This window comes from Herpailurus yagouaroundi, unplaced genomic scaffold (genome assembly GCF_014898765.1).
Source record: "Herpailurus yagouaroundi ecotype Mexico unplaced genomic scaffold, PumYag 142, whole genome shotgun sequence".
Lineage (NCBI taxonomy): Eukaryota > Metazoa > Chordata > Mammalia > Carnivora > Felidae > Herpailurus > Herpailurus yagouaroundi.
This window is the reverse complement of record NW_024412397.1, coordinates 63,910,064-63,927,141: the sequence shown is the minus strand read 5'-3', so window position 1 is coordinate 63,927,141 and position 17,078 is coordinate 63,910,064. Positions and strand designations below refer to the sequence as shown.

General features: G+C 41.0%; 1 long non-coding RNA gene across 1 annotated transcript; it reads left to right on the top strand.

Annotated features, from left to right (window-relative positions):
- The first annotated feature begins 1,607 nt into the window (after window positions 1-1,607).
- On the top strand, window positions 1,608-8,419 carry LOC121032682 (uncharacterized). Its single transcript, XR_005791433.1, has 3 exons — window positions 1,608-1,654; window positions 2,959-2,966; window positions 8,346-8,419. It is a non-coding gene; the product is annotated as an uncharacterized LOC121032682 (long non-coding RNA).
- Window positions 8,420-17,078: the final 8,659 nt, after the last annotated feature.

Here is a 17,078-nt window from a genome sequence, read left to right as displayed (position 1 = left end):
CTCCTCTAGGGTTTTGATGGTTTCCTGTCTCACATTCAGGTCCTTCAGGTTCTTCAGGTCCTTCATCCATTTTGAGTTTATTTTTGTGTATGATGTAAGAAAGTGGCCTAGTTTCATTCTTCTGCATGTTGCTGTCTAGTTCTCCCAGCACCATTTGTTAAAGAGACTGTCTTTTTTTCCATTGGATACTCTTTCCTGCTTTGTCAAAGATTAGTTGGCCATACATTTGTGAGTCCAATTCTGGGGTCTCTATTCTATTCCATTGGTCTATGTGTCTGTCTTTGTGCCAGTACCATACTGCCTTGATGATTACAGTTTGTAGTAGAGGCTAAAGTCTGGGATTGTGATGCCTCCTGCTTTGATTTTCATCTTCAATATTACTTTGCCTATTTGGGTTTTCTGTGGTGCCATAAAAATTTCAGGATTGTTTGTTCTAGCTTTGAGAAGAATGCTGGTGCAATTTTGATTGGGTTGCATTAAATGTGTAGATTGCTTTGGGTAGTATTGACATTTTAACAACATTTATTCTTCCAATCCATGGGCATGGGATGTTTTTCCCTTTCGTTGTGTCTTCTTCAATTTCCTTCATAAGCTTTCTATAGTTTTCAGCATACCGATCTTTTATATATTTGGTTAAGTTAATTCTTAGGTATTTTATGGTTCTTAGTGCAATTGTGAATAGGATCAGTTTCTTCATTTCCCTTTCTGTTGCTTCATTATTTGTCTATAGGAATGCACCTGATTTCTGTACGTTGATTTTATACCCTGCAACTTTGCTGAATTCATGTATCAGTTCTAGCAGCCTTTCAGTGGAGTCTTTCAGTTTTCCCATGTAGAGTATCCTGTCCTCTGCGAAAAGTGAAAGTGTGACTTTATCTTTGCTAATTTTGATGTCTTTTATTTCATTTTGTTGTCTGATTGCTGATGCTAGGACTTCCAACACTATGTTTAACAACAGTGGTGAGAGTGGACATCCCTGTCGTGTTCCTGATCTCAGAAGGAAAGCTCTCAGGTTTTCCCTATTGAGGATGATATTAGCTGTGGGCTTTTCATAAATGGATTTTATGATGTTTAGTTATGTTCCTTCTATCGCGACTTTCTTGAGGGTTTTTATTAAGAAAGGATGCTGTATTTTGTCAATGTTGTATTTTTCTGCATCTATTGACAGGATCATAAGGTTCTCATCTTTTCTTTTTTTAATGTGATCTATCACATTGATTGATTTGCAAACATTGAACCAACCCTGCAGTCCAGGAATGAATCCCACTTGATCATGGTGAATAATTCTTTTTATATGCTGTTGAATTCAATTCACTAGTATCTTATTGAGAATTTTTGCGTCCATATTCATCAGGGATATTGGCCTGTAGTTCCTTTTTTTTTTTTCTGGGTCTCTGTCTGGTTTGGGAATCAAAGTAATGCTGGTTTCATAGAATGAGTCCAGAAGTTTTCCTCCCCTTTCTATTTTTTGGAACAGCTTGAGAAGGATAGGTATTAACTCTGCTTTAAATGTCTGGTAGAATTCCCCAGGGGAGCCATCTGGTCCTGGACTCTTATTGTTGGGAGATTTTTAATAACTGATTCAATTTCTTCACTAGTTATGGGAATGTTCAAATTTTCTATTTCTTCCCATTTGAGTTTTGGTAGTGTGTGGGTGTTTAGGAACTTGTCCATTTCGTCCAGGTTATCCAGTTTGGATATTGTTTGGAATACAATTTTTCATAGTACTCCTTGATAATATTTCTGATAATTCTGATAATTACTCCTTGCTTATATTTCTGAGGGATTGGTTGTAATAAATCCATTTACATTCATGATTTTATCTACTTTGGTCCTCTCTCTTTTCTTTTTGAGAAGCCTGGCTAGAGGTTTCTACATTTTGGTTATTTTTTCAAAAAACCAACTCTTGGTTTCATTGATCTGTGCTAGTGTTTGTTTGTTTGGATTATGTTTTGTTTATTTCTGCTCTGATCTTTATTATTCTCTTCTTCTGCTGGGTTTGGGGTTTCTTTGCTATTCTGCTTCTAGTTCCTTTAGGTGTGCTGTTAGATTTTGTTTTTGGTATTTTTCTTGTTTCTTGAGTTAGGCCTTAATTGCAATGTATTTTCATTTTCATTTGTTTCCATATTTTTTTTAAATTTCTTCTCTAATTGCTTGGTTTACCCATTCATTCTTTAGGATGTTCTTTAACCCCCATGCTTTTGGAGGTTTTCCAGAATTTTTCCTGTGGTTAATTACAAGTTTCATAGCATTGTGATCTGAAAATGTGCATGGTATGATCCCGATTCTTTTATATTTATTGAGGGCTGTTTTGTGACCCAGTATGTGATCTATCTTGGAGAATGTTTCATGTGCACTGGAGAAGAAAGTGTATTCTACTGCTTTGGGGTGTAGAGTTCTAAATATCTGTCAAGCCCATCTGGTCCAGTGTATCATTCAGGGCCATTGTTTCTTTACTGATTTTCTGTCTAGATGATCTTTCCATTGTTGTAAGTGGAGTATTAAAGTCCCCTGCAATTACCACATTCTTACCAATAAGATTGCTTATATTTGCAATTAATTGTTTTATATATTTGGGGGCTCCTGTATTTGGCACATAGACATTTATAATTGTTAGCTCCTCCTGATGCATAGACCATGTAATTATTATATAATGCCCTTCTTCATCTCTTGTTACAGCCTTTAATTTAAAGTCTAGTTTGTCTGATATGAGTATGGCTACTGCAGCTTTCTTTTGATTTCCAGTAGCATGGTAGGTATTTCCCCATCCCCTCCTTTCAATCTGAAGGTGTCCTCAGGTCTAAAATGGATCTCTTATAGACAGCAAATAGATGGGTCTCTTTTTTTTATCCATTCTGATACCATATGTTTTTTGATTGGAGCATTTACTCCATTTACAGTGTTATTATGGAAAGATATGGGTTTAGAGTCATTGTGTTATCTATAGGTTATCTATAGGTATCTATGTGTTATCTATAGGTACTGTGTGGTCCTTGAAACATTTCACTCACAGGGTCCCCCTTAGGATCTCTTGTAGGGCTGGTTTAGTGGTGATGAATTCCTTCAGTTTTTGTCTGTTTGGGAAAACCTTTATCTCTCCTTCTATTCTTAATGACAGGTTTGCTGGATAAAGGATTCTTGGCTGTATATTTTTTTCTGTTCATCACATTGAAGATTTCCTGCCATTCCTTTTTTTTTTTTTAATTTTTTTTTAATTTTTTTTTTATTATTTTTTTTTAATTTTTTTTTTCAACGTTTATTTATTTTTGGGACAGAGAGAGACAGAGCATGAACGGGCGAGGGGCAGAGAGAGAGGGAGACACAGAATCGGAAACAGGCTCCAGGCTCTGAGCCATCAGCCCAGAGCCCGACGCGGGGCTCGAACTCACTGACCATGAGATCATGACCTGGTTGAAGTCGGACGCTTAACCGACTGCGCCACCCAGGCGCCCCTCCTGCCATTCCTTTATGGGCTGCCAAGTTTCAGTAGATAGGTCTGCTGCTACTCTTATGTGTCTACCTTTGTAAGTTAGAGCCTGTTTATCCCTAGCTGCTTTCAGATTTTCCTCTTTATCTTTGTATTTTGCCAGTTTCACTACGATATGTCTTGCAGAAGATGGATTCAAGTTTTGTCTGAAGGGAGTTCTCTGTGCCTCTTGGATTTCAATGTCTGTTTCCTCCCAGATTGGAGTTCTCAGCTATGAAGTACACCTTCACCCCCTTTCTCTTCTTCTTCTTCTGGAATTCCTATGATACGGATATTGTTCTGTTTGATTGAATCACTTAGTTCTCTAATTCTCCCCTCGTGATCCTGGATTTTTTTTATCTCTATTTTTCTCAGCTTCATGTTTTTCCATAATTTTATCTTCTAATTCACCTATTCTTCCTTCTGCCTCTTCAATCTGCGCTGTTGCTGCCTCCATTTTATTTTGCACCTCACTTATAGCATTTTTAAATTCATCTTGATGATTTTTTAGTCCCTTTATCTCTACAACAATAGATTCTCTGCTATCTTCTAGGCTTTTTTGAAGCCCAGCTGTTGGTGATAAGCTTAGTAATCCCCTGGGCATAAAACAATGGGTTAACAAGGCATAGAAATACAAAGCCATAGAATGCTCACACCCAAGTTTGGGTAAACCTGATTGGCACTCCAACATATAAAGGGGTTGCAGAGACCCCAGGATAGAAAGGGAGGGGCAAAGGCCCAAAATAGGAATGGGAGCAAAGGCTCCCAATACAAGGATATATTGAGGTAAGCAAGATCAGGCATGCAGGGCGAAAATGCCCCCCAATTTAGTACTATAGCAGAAAATCTGCTCTCACAGGAGGAAAGTGCCAAGTTACATAAACTGGTGAATTGGACTATAGACCACTGCACTGGATGTGAAGCAGCCCAGAGCAGAAATGGTTAACAAAAGAAAAGGTGTCTTGTTAACCCTGAGTTTATTCCCCCTATCTGCCTCATCCCCTAGGATAGCTAAGTTAAATAGACACAGCGCCTCCTGTCTGCCATTAATAGCCATCTGCCCATCTGCCCGGCGCCAGGATTTTGTTTTACATTGACCCAAACCCCAAACACCGTACATCTTCAAAACTCCCCTTTCCCTTCATGTCCCCAAGTTAATGTTCCCAGTTTCTTTGTCTCTTTGTACACATTCATCACATTTGTAAGCCTTCAGATCTTAATAAATACGGGCAAAGGACTCTTATTCAGGACTCTTGTCTTTTCCCAGACATTAGCCATGTCTTGCTTTAATCCTATGTCCACTCTTTTGCTGCCAAAAGAGAACTTTAGACTTAGAGTCTACAACACCCAGCGATTAATTTTATGGTTATTATTCTAAATTCTTGTTAAGTTATGTTGTTTATACCTGTTTTGATCAATTCTTTAGCCGTCATTTCTTCCTTGAATTTCTTTTAAGGAGAATTCTTCTGTTTTGTCATTTTGGCTAGTTTTCTCTCCCTTATGAATTTTAAAAGCTTGTTATGTGTTCTTCACTTGCAAGTACTGCCATATTAAAGGGTGTTCATACACTGTCCAGGGCCTAGCCCTACAGGAGGTGTTTTTTGGAGAGTGTTACTTGCTCTCTGTTGTTGTGACTTTAGTTTTTTATTTCCCTGCTCGTAGTGATGTTTTGGACCCTTCACAAGGTATGCTTTGATTTGTTCCTTGAAGTAGCCCTGGAAAGGAAAACAAACAGACAGACAAACAGGAAACAAAAACACACTACAAATAAACAAACAAACACACAAACAAATAAAACAAACAAAAACTAAAAAACTAAAAACAAAAGCAAAAAACCAGAAACAACAGCTACAAGAACAGGGTGGAGGCGGTGCTGATGGAAGACCACATACAAAGAGAGAAATGACAGGGGCAGGGAAAAAGAAAAAATAAACATTAACCAGGCAGAGAGACTAAAAAGGTTAATTCAGAGAGAGAGAAAGGAATATAAGGAAGGAGGAGGGGGAGATAAAGTTACCCAGACAAACTATATGGCTTGATTATTCCAGAGAGAGAAAGGAAAGTAAAGAAGGAGGAGTGGAACATGTACAAAGAGAATGGATTAAATGTGTCTGTTTTTTTTTTTATATGAAATTTATTGTCAAATTGGTTTCCATACAACACCCAGTGCTCATCCCAAAAGGTGCCCTCCTCAATACCCATCACCCACCCTCTCCTCCCTCCCACCCCCCATCAACCCTCAGTGTGCTCTCAGTTCTCAACAGTCTCTTATGCTTTGGCTCTCTCCCACTCTAACCTCTTTTTTTTTTTTTCCTTCCCCTCCCCCATGGGTTCCTGTTAAGTTTCTCAGGATCCACATAAGAGTGAAACCATATGGTATCTGTCTTTCTCTGTATGGCTTATTTCACTTAGCATCACACTCTCCAGTTCCATCCACGTTGCTACAAAAGGCCATATTTCATTTTTTCTCATTGCCACGTAGTATTCCATAGTGTATATAAACCACAATTTCTTTATCCATTCATCAGTTGATGGACATTTAGGCTCTTTCCATATTTTGGCTATTGTTGAGAGTGCTGCTATGAACATTGGGGTACAAGTGCCCCTATGCATCAGTACTCCTGTGTCCCTTGGATAAATTCCTAGCAGTGCTATTGCTGGGTCATAGGGTAGGTCTATTTTTAATTTTCTGAGGAACCTCCACACTGCTTTCCAGAGCGGCTACACCAATTTGCATTCCCACCAACAGTGCAAGAGGGTTCCCGTTTCTCCACATCCTCTCCAGCATCTATAGTCTCCTGATTTGTTCATTTTGGCCACTCTGACTGGCGTGAGGTGATACCTGAGTGTGGTTTTGATTTGTATTTCCCTGATAAGGAGCGACGCTGAACATCTTTTCATGTGCCTGTTGGCCATCCGGATGTCTTCTTTAGAGAAGTGTCTATTCATGTTTTCTGCCCATTTCTTCACTGGGTTATTTGCTTTTCGGGTGTGGAGTTTGGTGAGCTCTTTATAGATTTTGGATACTAGCCCTTTGTCCGATATGTCATTTGCAAATATCTTTTCCCATTCTGTTGGTTGCCTTTTCGTTTTGTTGGTTGTTTCCTTTGCTGTGCAGAAGCTTTTTATCTTCATAAGGTCCCAGTAATTCACTTTTGCTTTTAATTCCCTTGCCTTTGGGGATGTGTCGAGTAAGAGATTGCTATGGCTGAGGTCAGAGAGGTCTTTTCCTGCTTTCTCCTCTAGGGTTTTGATGGTTTCCTGTCTCACATTCAGGTCCTTGATCCATTTTGAGTTTATTTTTGTGAATGGTGTGAGAAAGTGGTCTAGTTTCAACCTTCTGCATGCTGCTGTCCAGTTCTCCCAGCACCATTTGTTAAAGAGACTGTCTTTTTTCCATTGGATGTTCTTTCCTGCTTTGTCAAAGATGAGTTGGCCATACGTTTGTGGGTCTAGTTCTGGGGTGTCTATTCTATTCCATTGGTCTATGTGTCTGTTTTTGTGCCAATACCATGCTGTCTTGATGATGACAGCTTTGTAGTAGAGGCTAAAGTCTGGGATTGTGATGCCTCCTGCTTTGGTCTTCTTCTTCAAAATTACTTTGGCTATTCGGGGCCTTTTGTGGTTCCATATGAATTTTAGGATGGCTTGTTCTAGTTTCGAGAAGAATGCTGGGGCAATTTTAATTGGGATTGCATTGAATGTGTAGATAGCTTTGGGTAGTATTGACATTTTGACAATATTTATTCTTCCAATCCATGAGCAGGGAATGTCTTTCCATTTCTTTAAATCTTCTTCAATTACCTTCATAAGCTTTCTATAGTTTTCAGCATACAGATCCTTTACATCTTTGGTTAGATTGATTCCTAGGTATTTTATGCTTCTTGGTGCAATTGTGAATGGGATCAGTTTCCTTATTTGTCTTTCTGTTGCCTCATTGTTAGTGTATAAGAATGCAACTGATTTCTGTACATTGATTTTGTATCCTGCAACTTTGCTGAATTCATGTATCAGTTGTAGCAGACTTTTGGTGGAGTCTGTCGGATTTTCCATGTATAATATCATGTCATCTGCAAAAAGCGAAAGCTTGACTTCATCTTTGCCAATTTTGATGCCTTTGATTTCCTTTTGTTGTCTGATTGCTGATGCTAGCACTTCCAGCACTATGTTAAACAACAGTGGTGAGAGTGGGCATCCCTGTCGTGTTCCTGATCTCAGGGAAAAAGCTCTCAGTTTTTCCCCGTTGAGGATGATGTTAGCTGTGGGCTTTTCATAAATGGGTTTTATGATGTTTAAGTATGTTCCTTCTATTCCGACTTTCTCAAGGGTTTTTATTAAGAAAGGGTGCTGGATTTTGTCAAAGGCCTTTTCTGCATCGATTGACAGGATCATATGGTTCTTCTCTTTTTTTTTTGTTAATGTGATGTATCACGTTGATTGATTTGCGAATGTTGAACCAGCCCTGCATCCCAGGAATGAATCCCACTTGATCATGGTGAATAATTCTTTTTATATGCCGCTGAATTCGATTTGCTAATATCTTATTGAGAATTTTTGCATCCATATTCATCAGGGATATTGGCCTGGAGTTCTCTTTTTTTACTGGGTCTCTGTCTGGTTTAGGAATCAAAGTAATACTGGCTTCATAGAATGAGTCTGGAAGTTTTCCTTCCCTTTCTATTTCTTGGAATAGCTTGAGAAGGATAGGTATTATCTCTGCTTTAAACGTCTGGTAGAACTCCCCTGGGAAGCCATCTGGTCCTGGGCTCTTATTTGTTGGGAGATTTTTGATAACCGATTCAATTTCTTCGCTGGTGATGGGTCTGTTCAAGCTTTCTATTTCCTCCTGATTGAGTTTTGGAAGAGTGTGGGTGTTCAGGAATTTGTCCATTTCTTCCAGGTTGTCCAATTTGTTGGCATATAATTTTTCATAGTATTCCCTGATAATTGTTTGTATCTCTGAGGGATTGGTTGTAATAATTCCATTTTCATTCATGACTTTATCTATTTGGGTCATCTCCCGTTTCTCTTTGAGAAGCCTGGCTAGATGTTTGTCAATTTTGTTTATTTTTTCAAAAAAACAACTCTTGGTTTCGTTGATCTGCTCTACAGTTTTTTTAGATTCTATATTGTTTATTTCTGCTCTGATCTTTATTATTTCTCTTCTTCTGCTGGGTTTAGGCTGCCTTTGCTGTTCTGCTTCTATTTCCTTTAGGTGTGTTGTTAGATTTTTGTATTTGGGATTTTTCTTGTTTCTTGAGATAGGCCTGGATTGCAATGTATTTTCCTCTCAGGACTGCCTTCGCTGCATCCCAAAGCATTTGGATTGTTGTATTTTCATTTTCGTTTGTTTCCATATATTTTTTAATTTCTTCTCGAATTGCTTGGTTGACCCACTCATTCGTTAGTAGGGTGTTCTTTAACCTCCATGCTTTTGGAGGTTTTCCAGACTTTTTTCTGTGGTTGATTTCAAGCTTCATAGCATTGTGGTCTGAAAGTATGCATGGTATGATTTCAATTCTTGTAAACTTATGAAGGGCTGTTTTGTGACCCAGTATATGATCTATCTTGGAGAATGTTCCATGTGCACTCGAGAAGAAAGTATATTCTGTTGCTTTGGGATGCAGACTTCTAAATAGATCTGTCAAGTCCATCTGATCCAATGTCTCATTCAGGGCCCTTGTTTCTTTATTGACCGTGTGTCTAGATGATCTATCCATTTCTGTAAGTGGGGTGTTAAAGTCCCCTGCAATTACCACATTCTTATCAATAAGGTTGCTTGTGTTTATGAGTAATTGCTTTATATATTTGGGCGCTCCGGTATTCGGCGCATAGACATTTATAATTGTTAGCTCTTCCTGATGGATAGACCCTGTCACTATTATATAATGTCCTTCTTCATCTCTTGTTACAGCCTTTAATGTAAAGTCTAGTTTGTCTGATATAAGTATGGCTACTCCAGCTTTCTTTTGGCTTCCAGTAGCATGATAAATAGTTCTCCATCCCCTCACTCTCAATCTAAAGGTGTCCTCAGGTCTAAAATGAGTCTCTTGTAGACAGCAAATAGATGGGTCTTGTTTTTTTATCCATTCTGATACCCTATGTCTTTTGGTTGGCGCATTTAATCCATTTACATTCAGTGTTATTATAGAAAGATATGGGTTTAGAGTCATTGTGATGTCTGTATGTTTTATGCTTGTCGTGATGTCTCTGATACTTTGTCTCACAGGGTCCCCCTTAGGATCTCTTGTAGGGCTGGTTTAGTGGTGACAAATTCCTTCAGTTTTTGTTTGTTTGGGAAGACCTTTATCTCTCCTTCTATTCTAAATGACAGGCTTGCTGGATAAAGGATTCTCGGCTGCATATTTTTTCTGTCTAGCACACTGAAAATCTCGTGCCAACTCTTTCTGGCCTGCCAAGTTTCAAAAGAGAGATCAGTCACGAGTCTTATAGGTCTCCCTTTATATGTGAGGGCACGTTTACCCCTTGCTGCTTTCAGAATTTTCTCTTTATCCTTGTATTTTGCCAGTTTCACTATGATATGTCGTGCAGAAGATCGATTCAAGTTACGTCTGAAGGGAGTTCTCTGTGCCTCTTGGATTTCAATGCCTTTTTCCTTCCCCACTTCAGGGAAGTTCTCAGCTATTATTTCTTCAAGTACCCCTTCAGCACCTTTCCCTCTCTCTTCCTCCTCTGGGATACCAATTATGCGTATATTATTTCTTTTTAGTGTATCACTTAGTTCTCTAATTTTCCCCTCATACTCCTGGATTTTTTTTATCTCTCTTTTTCTCAGCTTCCTCTTTTTCCATAACTTTATCTTCTAGTTCACCTATTCTCTCCTCTGCCTCTTCAATCCGAGCTGTGGTGGTTTCCATTTTGTTATGCATTTCGTTTAAAGCGTTTTTCAGCTCCTCGTGACTGTTCCTTAGTCCCTTGATCTCTGTAGCAAGAGATTCTCTGCTGTCAGCTATACTGTTTTCAAGCCCAGCGATTAATTTTATGACTATTATTCTAAATTCACTTTCTGTTATATTATTTAAATCCTTTTTGATCAGCTCATTAGCTGTTGTTATTTCCTGGAGATTCTTCTGAGGGGAATTCTTCCGCTTGGTCATTTTGGATAGTCCCTGGCGTGGTGAGGACCTGCAGGGCACTTCCCCTGTGCTGTGGTGTATAACTGGAGTTGGTGGGCGGAGCCACAGTCAGACCTGATGTTTGTCCCCAGCCCACTGCTGGGGCCACAGTCTGACTGGTGCGTGCCTTCTCTTCCCCTCTCCTAGGGGCGGGATTCACTGTGGGGTGGGTGGCCCGTCTGGGCTACTTGCACACTGCCAGGCTTGTGATGCTGGGGATCTGGCGTCTTAGCTGGGGTGGGTAGGCAAGGTGCACAGGGGCAGGAGGGGCAGGCTTAGCTTGCTTCTCCTTAGGTGATCCACTTCAGGAGGGGCCCTGTGGCAGCAGGAGGGAGTCAGGTCCTCTGCCGGAGGTTTGGCTCCGCAGAAGCGCAGAGTTGGGTGTTTGCGCGGAGCGAGCAAGTTCCCTGGCAGGAACTGGTTCTCTTTGGGATTTTGGCTGGGGGATGGGCGGGGGAGATGGCGCTGGCGAGCGCCTTTGTTCCCCACCAAACTGAGCTCTGTCGTCCTGGGGCTCAGCAGCTTTCCTTCCCTTTGTCCTCCAGCCTTCCCGCTTTCTGAGCAGAGCTGTTAACTTATGACCTCCCAGCCGCTAAGTCGCGCTTGCTGTCGGAACACAGTCCGTCAGGCCCCTCCGCTTTTTGCAAGCCAGACTTGGGGGCTCTGCTTGGCTGGCGAGCCGCCCCTCCGCCCCGGCTCCCTCCCGCCAGTCCGTGGAGCGCGCACCGCCTCGCCGCCCTTCCTACCCTCTTCCGTGGGCCTCTCGTCTGCGCTTGGCTCCGGCGACCCCGTTCTGCTAATCCTCTGGTGGTTTTCTGGGTTATTTAGGCAGGTGTAGGTGGAAACTAAGTGATCAGCAGGACGCGCGGTGAGCCCAGCATCCTCCTACGCCGCCATCTTCTCTCCAACCTCAAATGTGTCTGTTTAAACAAACAAATAACCAGAGTACCCAGCCTAGAGGAGGAAAGAGATAAGAAGGAGAAATGGAAAGGAGACTATATATGAGAAGAATTGTTCTAGAATTGATCCAGGCAATGCAGCAGCACTGGTCTGGAAGAGGGGTCCATCTGGTTCCACAGCGTCTATCCTGTTCCAGTAGATACACTGGCATGGAGGGGTGTGGTTTGATGCAGGCTGGTCCCGCCTCCATTGTGGGTCCATCGGACTGATCTCTGAGGCCCCGCCTTGGTGGTGATGGGGAGAAAAATGGCAACCCCCCCAGTCTCTTCTCCACAACCCAGTGTCCCAAATCACTCCTTTGGAGCCATCATCACTGTGCCTCGGGAGCAGACGAGACTCCTGTGCCCCAGCGTTGGCTGGGACTTAAACTCCTGCTCTGTGCACCCCAGTACTGGGGAAGTGCCTCTTGATGCTGTTGGATATGTGGTCCTAGCTGGTTTTGTTCTGTGCCACAACACTTCAGGGGAGGAGACTTGTTTCTTCTGCTGTGGACTGCACCACTGACCTACCACCAAACCCAGAGGTGGCTCCCCTCATCCCCAGGTGTGTGAATAGGGCAGCTGGCCTCAGTCCAAAGAAAGCCCTGCAGTAAGAGATGGGATCCCTCTCTGCCCCAGTCTGAGATTTTTTTCTCTTGTCCAGATATAGTCCTACGCTTCCCCAGCCACTCTTTTCTTCCCTTTGTCTCTCCGCAGAAGGGGATCCCTCCCTTCTGTGCCTATGCAGTCCATTTTATACCCCCCCCCACACCAGTTCACAATCACCCACCTCTGGCCCATCAGGTTGTCCCAGTTTCTCCCTGGTAGACTCTGTCTCTTTTCCTCCCAGACTCTTGAGATTCAAAGTCCTTTGGCTTCAGCCCTTCTTTGTTTGAGAGACACTGGAAGTATGGATCCCCCTACTTCTCCATGTTGGCCCCTCTCCAGGCTTAATCTTTTAAAATGCTGTTGGATTTGCTTTGCAGGTTTTTTTTTTTCTTTTTCCTGTCTTTATCAGATTTTGCTATTTAAGTTACCTTGGCTTTGTTAAATAAACTAGGAGACAGTTTTTCCCACTGTTTTCCAGAGGGACTGCACCAATTTACATTCCCACCAACAGTGCACAAGGGGTCCCTTTTCTCCACATCCTTGCTGACACTTACTACCTCTTGTCTTTTTGGCAATAGTCATCCTAACAAGCATGAGATGATATCTCATTGTGGGTTAGATTTTCAGCAAACTCTTATTGTATATGATCGCTGTGCTGAGGTCCATGTTAAATGCCATCATGGGTACAGCCAATGGGACTTAGAGTCCTGTTACAGAGACAAAACTTACCTGATTAAACACTGATAGAACAAAGAATAATTACAGAAATGTAGATTACAGTATTTTTGACTTCGAGGTTTATAAAACATTTTCCTGTATTAACTCACTTGATCCTCATAGCAACCCTGGGAGTTATTAATGTTATTGCCATTTCCATAGTTGGGGAATTTGGGGTTCAGAAAAGCTAAATGAATTTTCCGACATCACATGGCTAATAAGTGGTGGTACCAGCTGTTGAGGCCAGGTCTTCTTGCTCCCAAGCTCATGCCTGCATATACACACATTCCCCTGTTCATGTATGAACAATAGACAGTGGAGTCCTAAATATGCACCAGATTTCCTACATTTATTGAAACATTTATTGAAAGCCTACCATGTACTGCATGTCCAGATTCTCAGCAAATTCTCCCAGAAACCTGGGAATCAATATACCATCTTACAGATGAGGAAACTGAAGCTCAGAGCAGTTGTGTGACTGACTCTTCAACTGATGATAAAATCAGGACCTGAATCCAGTTTTTAACCACAACTATGCTTAACACAGAGTCTAGTGTCTTCAATCTTGTGACTCAGTCACATGCTATAGAGTAGGAAATTCAGGACTCCAGAAGCCAGCCAGAGAAGAGAAGAGGGAGGACTTGAGCAAAGTGGGTGAGAGGCAAATGGGCAGAGGTAGGTAGGTAAGGACAGCCATAGGTGGGAGCATAGTGTGCAAGGAAGCACTTCAGGGGGCATGAATGCACTGAGATTGGAGGAGTTGATTTCTTTGAGGATTGGGGGGAATTCCAGGTGACTGGAGCCTGAGGTGCTGGGGAGGAAGCAGAACCAGACCATGCATTATTTTGTAGGTTGTGGTGAAAGCTTAGGACCTCATTCTAAGAGCAACAGGAAGCCTTGCAAAGTCCTAAGCACATCAATACAGTCATAAGATGGAACCAGAGGAGCTCAAGAGTGAAGAAGGTTGCAAGTCAGTGGCAATGCCTCACAATAAGACAGATAGGTCCCTGGGCTGTGTCTCTATATCCACCCAGTATCCTGTGATTGGGCTGATTCTGCTTGGACCAAACTCTTTGCAGTAGCAGCAAAACTATAAAGTCATCTTGTAGACCCACCTGCACACCAAGACTGAAAACCAAAGATGGCCCTGAACAAAGAGACACTGGACAGTACAATGCTTATCACACCAACACTACCACGTTCCTTCTCAGGTAAGAAAGGAAGGACATGGAGTTTGGGGCTTTTAAATTTTATTTGTTTGTTTTTACTGTTTTCAAGTTTGTTTTGTTCTGACCACCAGAAAGACATGGTCTCGGTAATGCCATGTCACATCAAGCTATGTAAGTCAAGATTCTTTAAGTCCTTGAGGAGGGTAAGTTTTAAAATCCTATGTACGTCTCAATCTTAAACCAGATTTAATAACCATCTTTGTATTTGGTATAAAGCTAAGGATCTTAGAGAAAAAACTGAATGGAGAAAGTTCTCCCCTTTTAGAAGCATATAAATCCTAATGAACAAACAACTCACTCAATGTGTGTGTAAGATACTGTATTGCTCACTGGAGGGGCATATAGAGATTTCTTAGGTCAACATTCAGATAATCATTAGGAAGTTAGCCACAAGATCTGAGAGGAAGGCTTTGCCACTTTTTAAATCTTTTCTTACTGTTCTTGTGGCTACCTTGCCAATTTTTATTCAAGAAGTTTCTTCTATACTTCAGGCTTCCCAATAAAACTGTTTTGTTTTGTTTTGTTTTGTTTTATAACATGATGCTCCCTCTACCCAAAATTCTTTCTTTCTCTCCTCCTTTGTCCACTAAATTCTTATTCATTCTTTTAGATCCAGACCAGTACCTCCTGCTGAGAGTCTTTGCAAAGATATCCCTACAATGCAAGTGGCTGCCCCCTTCTGATCTCCCTGTATTATAATTATCTGTCTGACATCTTCCCTAGCAGACTATAGACTTCCTGGTTGCAGGAGTCTCCTCCGTGGCCCCATAATCAGCATTAGCCTGACATTTCCCTTTCTTCTTCCCATTCAGGTGAACTCAGTGTGGCCTTGATTAACCATTAGCCACAGGATTCTTTGGAGACTAACCATGTGACCCAATTCAGGAAAACAAGAGGAAAGCAGACATTTCTCAGGGACTTCTGAGAAGGAATTTTATTTTCTATTGGTGGCAGCTACCACAAAAAGTGCACTCTATCTCCCCTGCTAAGTATGATTTAAAGCCCTATGTAGTCCTATTAATAGTTAACTAATAGGACAGCCAACCCAAGGACAGCCAGCCTTAGGACTGAGGGTAACGGTAGGAGCCAAAACAGGATCTGATTGATGTTGACTGACCAGGTCCAGCCCTTCTTCAAGACCAACATTTTCAGGACTTTCAGTTACATGAGTTAATACATTATATTCATTATTTAGATAAATTTGATTTGGCTTTCTTACATTTGCAACTAAAAGGATCCTACCATCCTTAAAATTCTATTGCACACTCTCTTTTGTCTTGACTATCCTACAGTAGCACAGAACATCTGAATTCTTACATAGCAACTCAAGGATTTTTCTGTTTTGACATTTTATAAAAGGTATAAGTACATTGATAGTTTCATAAATACAGTGATACAAACTCATTTATGGAAAAAATCTTTTTCTCACATCAAGAAGACTGGGATTCCATCTAGCTCATTGACTATGTTTTCAACTAACCAATAAGCCCACTGATCAATGTAGACTGTTATGTTTTCATGAATCTCCAGGAAGTCCTTTTGTACATCTGCAAGCAGGAAAGTGCATTTTTTACAATATTCTCTGAGCATTTAACAACTTCAACAGCTTTCAAGTTGAATAGCTTCCACTTTGTTCTCATTTTACATTGTGACTACTTTGAAAGGAAACCAATTTGAATTTATTATGAACATTTAAATCCAGTACCACTTTCCATTAAATCACTATATAGTCCTTCCTTACATTTACCAACAAAGTGTACTCAAGATACTGGTCTTCTGCATTACAAAATTTCAGTCTAATGGAAAAATAATGTCTAAAAGACATTGGGGAAAAATGCACATCATACATTTGACTAAGAGTCAGTTCTATTTCTCTACCACTTAAAAATCAGTCCCCAAGAAACAAGGAATACATTCCAATGGAGAAAGGAACAAGAGATAGCTGCAGTTCTCTCTACTTGTTCACTAGCTTACAGTGTCCCAAAATGGCCACTTCAAGCCCAGGCTGAATGACATGTCATCTCCAAGAAACACAATAAAATAATTCCTAGTTTATGAGTCAGTTATTGTCTCAATAATGCTACATAATAAAGCACACTAAAATAGAGGCTTAAAATAAAAATAACCTATTTTCATGCTCACTTCAATTGCAACCCCACCAGGCTACACCAGACATCAGGCTCCAAGACTTCAGACTAGAGGGTTTTTCAGTTCTGCTCAGTCCTTGCTCCACTGGCTACCATGAGTATCTCCCTACCTCATCCTGAGGTCAAGATGAAGGCACAGTGGTGACCTGGGCATGGCCTCCTACCACCAGAGAGTGTAAGAAACAAGTCAAAACATGCAAACATTAACAAGTCAAGACATGCAAACATAATTAATGCCTATGATTGTAACCCATCTGCTAATATTCCATTTGCCAAAGCAAATTGCATGGTCACGCTCAGTATCAGAATGTAGGGGAAAGAGAAATGGAGTAAATATTTGCTGAACAGTGATGTAGAATGTCATAACTAGTCTCTGTACTCAAATTCAAAACCTTATAAGATTGGCCCAGCACATAGATCATTGGTCTAGCTATGGGCCAATCAGCCTTGGCCAGGTAGGTCTTCCCTTGATACAAGCTTGGCAGTAGGGCCCCACACCTTCCCACTAGGACTGGAGGGGCCATGCAGTACTCAGAAAGAGGATATACTCTAGGCAATGGCCATGAAGTGTTTCATTCACACTTTTGGTCACATCTGAAAAGGAGGGAAAGGTTTTGACCTTTGAAAGCCACACATTGAAGTTTCAGTGCATGTGGCAGTATTACTTTGGCTGTAACCTGGAGAACAGTTGAAAGAATTATGTTTGAAAATATGTTTAATTTCTAAGAAATCAATCGTTTCATGAATAAATAATATAAATCTAAAAATATAGGACAAATTTAACATCAACTTTCCTCCTCTGAGCATGGAAAGATGTGAAGAGGAGGTAAGTGATA